Below are 8,360 nucleotides of genomic sequence, written 5' to 3' on the forward strand. Positions count from 1 at the left end.
AAATTTTTTTTTTATGATGCTTGATTGGAATATTTATCGAAATTGAACTTGGTATGTGGATCATATATATAAAGTGGCATATTAGGATGAATGCATACTTGGAGATATTGCAAAGAAGTCTATTTTTTATTGATGAAATCATTTTGAGGTTGTAGAATATTCATCGTACTGGAATCTTTAATCATCATCCTTAGATTTAGATAATAATCTTATTATGTCTCTTGGGGACTTCATGATGTGTATGAAATTTCAATTTAAAGATTTCGTATCTAAGTTGATCAAGAGATTTTTGATATTATTATTGAGGTTGTTAATAAAAAATTGATATCTTTAGATTAAGACAAAAGATCTGATTTATATTTATCTAGATTAAGAGATCCATGTGAATTTACAATTTAAAAATTTTAGATTTAGAATTGATATGGAGTTCCTTTGCTTTTGTTAATGAGGTCCCTAATTGAATCTACTATTAAATAGAGATTTGATTTTTTTGAAGCTTGTATGATTGTTATGAAAGGATATTTGATAGATATTGAAGATCCTGATGATAAAAATTTTAGAAAAAAAATAAAAAATAATGATTTGAAATTCTTATATATTCTGATTATGTCCAAATTTGATGAGCATCGAAGGATTTTCTCATTAATTTGACTTATAAAGATTTTTGATTTAAAAATTATCGAATTAAATTGATATGAGAATTGAGATTTGATTCATATTGATTATAGTAAATCTATATGATGGTTTAAATATAATATTGGACTCAAGGGTTAATCAAGATTATTGTACACCAGTAAAGGTATGAATGAGAATCGAAAGTTAATCTTTGACTTCAATTGAAATTTGAAATTTTAGATCTTTTCTATTGATAAGATAAAGAAATAATTTGATCAATTTTTTTTTTGATGAACCTAAGAAATTTTGATTGTTAGATCAGAGTGCGCAGCGGAAGCATGGTAATCTGAACTACTTTGAGTAAGTCAGGAATGTTGACCCTTTGAGTTAAAGAATTATGATAGATGATATGGTTTGATACAAGAAATTTATTGATATTAGAAAGAATAATATTTTAAAAATTTTAATTATTTTTAGATATCCCTAATATGATTTTCAAAAGTAGAGCTTCCACCTACTATGCTACAAAAATAATTAGCATCCTAATTCTAAGATGAGTGGACCTTTGATTTTTTATTTTTAATTTAGAATATTTAGAGATAAATTTTTTCTATCCTAGAATTAAATTTTATAATTCTCTAATTACTAGAAAAATTTGAGATTGTTTATCGAATGATGATTTCGATCTTAGATTATTATACTCAAATAATTATCTCCAGGGTATAATGAAATTTGAAGTTAGAATCTTTTGATCATTATTATTTCTCTGACTGAATGAAAAAGATTGAGGTCATCTATTGATATTGACGATTGTTCTACAAAAGATGGATTGGAGTTATTTATAATTTAATTTGATAATGAATTGATTAATTAAGAGTTGTTAATATTTAGATAAAGAAAATTGATATACTTTCTTAGAATAGAGACATTGATTTTGATTATAAGAAAAATATAGTTTTGATTTAGATCAATTTTTGAGTTATTGATTTTATTATGGAATGACTTAATGATAAAATTTACTTCAAGAATTAGAATATTAAAATATTTATGGATGAGATTTAAGTAAGAAACTATGAAGACTCAGGCAAGAAAAATTTCGAGGACGAAATTTTTTTTAGAGGGGAAGAATGTCATGGCCTGGCCTGGCCCATGCAACAATCAGCCAAAGCCCAAAATAAAATAAAAAAAAAAGAAGAAGAAAAATAAAATAATAATAATATAATAATAATAAATAGGATTTTCTCATCTCTCTTCCGTGAAGAAAAAGAAAAAAAAAAGAGAGAGAGAAAAGAAAAGAAAAAAAATCATTAAATTAATTAATAAATAATGATATAAATAATAAAATATAAGAAAGAGAGTTTCTCTCTTCCCTCTCTCTTCAGCCTGAACTAGTATTTTCTCTCTCTAGAATTGAATTTTTTCTCTCTACTTTCTCTCTCTAGAATTCTCTCTCTAGATTATTTTTCTCTCCTAAATTTTTAGAATTTTGAGAAGAATGATGATGAATTTAAATGATCCTTGTGATAGATTTTTGATCAATGATCGTCGGACGGTACACCGGCATCCACTTTGATCAGATCAAGTATTTTTAGATTTTATTTTTCATGATCTTATTGAATTGTCCACATGATAATCTTAGCATGATTTGATCTGATCGATCGAATTTGTTGAATCATATCATCTGAGAAGTTCAAGATGAGTTTTCTCTCTCTAAAATTTTTTTTCTCTAGAATTTTTTTCTCTAAAGTCATTTCTCTCTCTCGATCGATTTCTCTCTCTTGATCGATTTATCAATGAAAAATTCTTTCAATAGTCCTGATCTGATTCTAATGAAGAATCCTGATCCATTATTGTCAGACAGCGTACTGGCATCCATCTTAATCAGACCATGAATCTTTAGATTTGATTATGCATGATTTCGATCTAGCCATGACTTGATTTGATCATGTTGATTTCATCAATCAAGATATTGGACCAATCGTAATGTTGGATTGTGTCACCTGATCAATTCGAATTGTACCTCATGAATTCTCTCTCCTCTGATTTTCTCTCTCTACTTGATTTTATAAAATCGATGAAGAAACCTCGGTCCTATCACTTCGAATCCGATTTGATCTGATAGTCAAATCTTGGATCGTTTAGGTCCTAATTAGATTTTGATTAGATGAAATTAGATGATCGGACCTAGTCTAAACCGTTGAAATATAGTATTCGTATTCTTTCTAATTATTGAAATTGATTCTGTATAGGATTGTGGATGTTTAATCATGGGATATTGTGATATGATCTATGAATAGAATTTTTGAAAAAAAAAATTATAGAATTATATGGATTTATTGGAATACGTTTGAGGTAAGTAATTTTCACTTTTTCTAGATTTATCGATAAATTATAATGTATTTTTCTGACATGATTTGTGAAACAATGCATGAATTGGATGAATGGTATTTTGTTATGAAAATATCTTATTTGAAATATTATGATGAAGCATGATTAAACATATTGATTTCATGATGCATTACATTGATTGATTTCGATACTACATGATTATATGTTTTATTATCAAATTAGAATATGAAATATGATTTATGAAGAATTATGATATAAGAAACATTATGAATTGACAACCTGACTATGTAAAGGACCATGCCAATGGGGGTATATACGTTGGCAATTGATTGTCCTGAGGGTTTATGTCGCCAGTGAGACCAGCGACATATCGCCAGAGAGACCAGCAACAAACGCTAGAGAGACCAGCGGTTCCGAAGGACTTTACTGCCAGATGATTCGCAGCTCACCGCAAGCAGATACGCGGTATTATGACCCTACCACAGGAAAAATGTGGTCATAGCTCATGGTTGACGAAAAAAAATTGAAGAACAAAAGAAATTGAAATCTCGAAAGAAACTTGAATTTTCGAAAAAGAAATGAATTTGGCATGAATTATATTGCATAATTGAAATTGATTTCGAATTGATGAACTCTATATGCTTATTTTCTATAAATAATTATTTACTTAAATGTCTGATGAAATCTGTTGAAAGTAATCATTGCTTACTGGGCTGTCTAGCTCATTTTCTCTTATTTTACCGTGTTTACAGATGTTGAAGAATTAAGATGATACAAGATATGAATGGAAGAGTGATCAGAAGCAGAATCTTCATACTTTTATTTTAGGTTGAAAGGCTTATTTGAATTTGATGCAAAGCCTTTGAATTGTTGTTGAATTTATTGAGATATTAAAGAAGAAATTTAGATCATTATATTTTAGATTTAATTTATTGACTAATTATTCCGCTGTTGTTTTAGAATAGCATGATAAGATGCCTTGCATGCTTATGGGAAGAGTTTTCTATGAGTATGTGGCGGTTGCCATGACCCTCGATTCACAATCTCGGGTCGGGGGCGTGACAGGTATTACTGCTTCTGTCCCAAAAGTTAGGCTGAAGAGAGTCTCCCTTATTGAGACTCTTGGGGTCGTCTAGTATGCTCATAGTACGTGATAAAGCTCATCAGCCTATGATTCTTTGGTTTGTCCAACCTGATCTTCAGTGCTCGCAGAATTATGCAATTTGTTACTTCGGCCTCTCCATTAGCTTAAGGATGAGCGATGGAGGTGAAGTGATGTGTTATCCCATATAATCTTTCAAATTTGACCCCTGTAAATTGACACCTATTGTTGGTAATCAGCACTTAGAGTAGGCTGAACCGACAGATAATTGATTTTCAGACGAAATCTATCATCCTTGTTTCTGTGATGCGGGCAAGAGGTCCAGCTTTTACCCATTTGATGAAGTAATCCACGGCGATAAGTAGAAACTTGCGCTGGCCTGACGCCTATGGAAAAGGACCAAGGATATCTATTGTCCATTGTGCGAAGAACCAAAGAGTATGGGTAGGAGTGATCGGCATGGCAGGCAGTCATTGTATATTGGAGTTTCTTTGGCACTTATCACACCACCACACATAATCTTCGAAATCCTTCTGCATGGTTGGCCTATAGTAGCCTTGCCTGAGGAGTTTATAAGCCAATGCCCTCTTACCTATATGATTTCTGCAAATCTCCTTATGCACTTCTTGGAGAGTGTAGTCAGCTTCAAATAGTCAGAGACACTTCAAGAGAGGCAGTGAATGAGACCTCTCATACAACTTTCCCTCATGAAGGAGATAGCCTACAACTTTCCCTCATGAGACCTCTTATACCTAATTTTTTGTGCTTCTTTTCGGTCTGCTGGTGGGGTTTCATCTTTGAGATAGTCTACTAACGAATCAATCTAAGAGGGTTTCTTATCAACCTATAGTATGATCGTCGATTTTTCAATGCTTGGTCGACTCATTACTTTGAAGAATATTTTTTTTGACAACTCAAATGATGCCGATGTCACTAGTTTGGATAGTAAGTCTACCCTTAAGTTCTTCGATCCAGATACCTGTTGAATTTCAAACTTACTGAAAGTAGATGCAAGGTCTTTAATCTTTTGAAGATATTTATCATATTTTCTCCTTGGGCTTCATAACTGCCTTCAACTAGCTTAGAACCCATGCGATGCATGGCATATATTTATTTCTTCAAAAATATTTTTATAAATTAAAAATTTAACATAGTATAAAAGACATCATAGATGATATCAAATATTCTAAATAAAAATATAAATTCAAAATATTTAAATAACATAATAATAAGAAGTAACATAATCATTTCTGTCTTTTACTGACAGAGAAATCATTTCTTGAATCAACATTTTCAGCATCAATTATTTCAGAATCCTCATCATTAAGCAGAGCATGATCACTTATTTGCATCCCATGTACATCTCTTTTCTTCATAATCATATCAATAAAAATAATATATATTTTATTATTATATAATTTTTTATTTTATTAAATTTTTAGTCATCATTAAAGATTTACTTTAGAGAAAAGATATGATCAATCATCGATCAACACAATCATTGATAAGTTTGAGAGATGGAAGGGATGGAAGGAAAGAGGACATAAGGAGTAGGGTGGAAGAAAGGAGAAAAAAATAATGTGCTAAAAGCAAGGGAGACTAATATAATATGTCAAGCATTTTAGATATAAATAAATCAGAAGAAGATAGTACTCTCTTAAAAAAATCAAATTAAGAAAACTAAAAAAAAAATTAACAATTTCTCTTAGAAAGCCAACTACATGTCTCAAAAATCCTCACCATTCTCCCAAACTTATTCTCCTTCCCATCTCTCTCCCCTCTCTTCTTCCTTCCCCTTCCCATCTCTCTCTCTCTATCCTCCCCCCTCACCCAACAAATCCCAGTTTCATTCTCTTTCTTAGAGCAATAGATAAGGGGAGAAAGATTCTAACCCCCATGCGATGCATGCGATGCAACCCGCCGATGATGACCACCCTCTCTCCGGCAAGTGCCAACACCCGCTCTCCCCTTGCAGTCATCGGGGCTGCTGCCGCCGACCCCCATCGGAGGCAGAAGACCCAAAGATCCATCTCCTCTGTGACATCATTGCCAACATCAACCCACATCTGTCGTGGAGCACACCCTCGACGACGTCGACATCCGAATCTCGGCTACTAACATCAAGGACATCGAGCAATCCTCTATCATCATAGACGCCGTAGCGACCCCTTCCATAGTCGGATGGCTCTAGCCGGTGCATCCATCCTTCTCCTCCTCGATAAGCATGACGATCGGGGCCACCATGGTCGCTCCCACCGATCGGATGGTATACGCAACCAACCCAACATTCAATGACACCCACCCTTCCCCCTCCTCATCTTTCTCTGTCATCTTCATCCCTAACACCTCCTCCTCCGCCAGCCATCCCCTCCAACCCCTTATCATCCCTTGTCTGCCTCCGCGATAGCTGCCATCGCTGCCTTCTCTACCAACAGCCGCTGCCCTCAACGATGGGAAGTACCATCCGAGTCCCGATCTTTGCTGGCCACCAACCGCGATACCTCCGTTAGTTTCTCGATTTAACTTCGACCATATCACATGCATGCACTCTCTCTCTACATATCTATCGCTCTCCTTTCCCACATCTCTCCATCGTTAGTGGACCGTTCGAGGGAGCTGGAGAAAGGTCTTGTTCATGCGAACAGGGAACTGGGAAGCTATTCAGGCGTCGCCAAAAGAAATGTTTCTAAAGACCTGTTCGGGCATCGTCGGTGGAGCACTGTTTGGGTGAACAGGGATGCTACGGGCAAACACGTCGTCTGCCGTCTGCCGCCTCTCCTCCTCTGACTTCGCCTACTTTTTCTTTCTTAGAGCAATAAAGGGTCCGCGCGCATTCAAGAGCTTTCACGAGCGAGCGCCACGACATCCAGGTGGCCAATGGAGGCTTCATATTTTTTGCCACATGTCAAACGAAGGTTTCTCAATGGAGAAGCCTCTCTCTCTATCTCTCTCTCTCTCTCTCTCTCTCTATATATATATATATATATATATATATATATACACACACGATGTGCTCGATGACCAACTAGGAATCACTGCAAGCCTTCAAGTCTTATATCCCCAGTTCCCTGGCTATTCGAAGTCTAGCGGCCAAGGCCTCATACTCGCTTCATTATTAATGGTTGGAAACTCAAAGCGCATGGCATACTCAGCCACCATCCCTCCTGGGCTAGTAAAAATTAAACCTGCTCCAGATCTGAGGAGTTGGACGAGCCATCTACATATATCACCCAAGAGTTGTCATCAATCTTCGACGGATCCGCATCAATTGGGATCTGCAATTCTGACTCTTCCTACTCAATCGGCTAGTCTAGAATAGTGCATTCGACCACAAAGTCAGCTAAGATCTGTGTCTTAATAAATGGTCGGGGTTAATACTGAATGTCAAATTCTGAAAGTTTGACCACCCACTTTGCGATCCGTCCGAATGTGTCTGGCCAATGAAGAATGCTCTTTACTGACTGATTGGTCAAGAGGATAATGGTGTGAGCTTGAAAGTATGGTCAGAGCTTCTTAGCCGCAATGAAGAGTGCATACGTCAGTTTTTCCAACTTTGAATGTCTGATCTCTACATCCCTCAATATTCGACTGATGTAGTAGATCGGCTTCTGTATCTTATTTTGCTCTTGAACCAACACTACACTCATAGAAACAGGCAAAACTGCAAGGTATAAATATAACTGTTCATCAGGATCAGGCTGATCGAGTAATGGAGCAGAACTAAGGTAGTTCTTGAGGTCGGCAAATGCTTTCTGACACTCCTTAGTCCACTGAAAGTTCTTCGACTGCTTTAGGACTTGGAAGAAGGGCAAGCATCGTTTTGCTAATCTTGAGATAAATCGGTTCAGAGCAGTAACTTTTTCGGTAAGGCATTGCACTTCCTTGATTGTTCTTGGAGGAGTCATTTTCTATATGGCCTTTATCTTCTCCAGATTGGCTTCAATTCTTCGACTGAAGATCATAAAGCCCAGAAACTTTCTAGAGGTCACCCTAAAAGCATATTTGGCTAGATTCAGTTTCATTTTGTACTTCTATAGAGTGGTAAAGGCTTCTTCGAGGTCGTCAATATGGGTTCTCCCAGATTTGCTCTTGACGAGCATATCGTCCACGTACACCTCTATATTTTGTCCGATCTGGTTCTTGAAAACTTTGTTCATAAGGCCTAATAAGTTGCACCTACATTTTTGAAATCAAAGGACATCATTCTGTAACAAAAAAAATCTTGATCAATAAAAAAGGAGGTCTTGTCCTCATCTTCAGGCACCATCCAAATTTGATTATAATAAAAAAAAGA

Source organism: Elaeis guineensis, chromosome 5 (assembly GCF_000442705.2).
Source record: "Elaeis guineensis isolate ETL-2024a chromosome 5, EG11, whole genome shotgun sequence".
NCBI lineage: Eukaryota > Viridiplantae > Streptophyta > Magnoliopsida > Arecales > Arecaceae > Elaeis > Elaeis guineensis.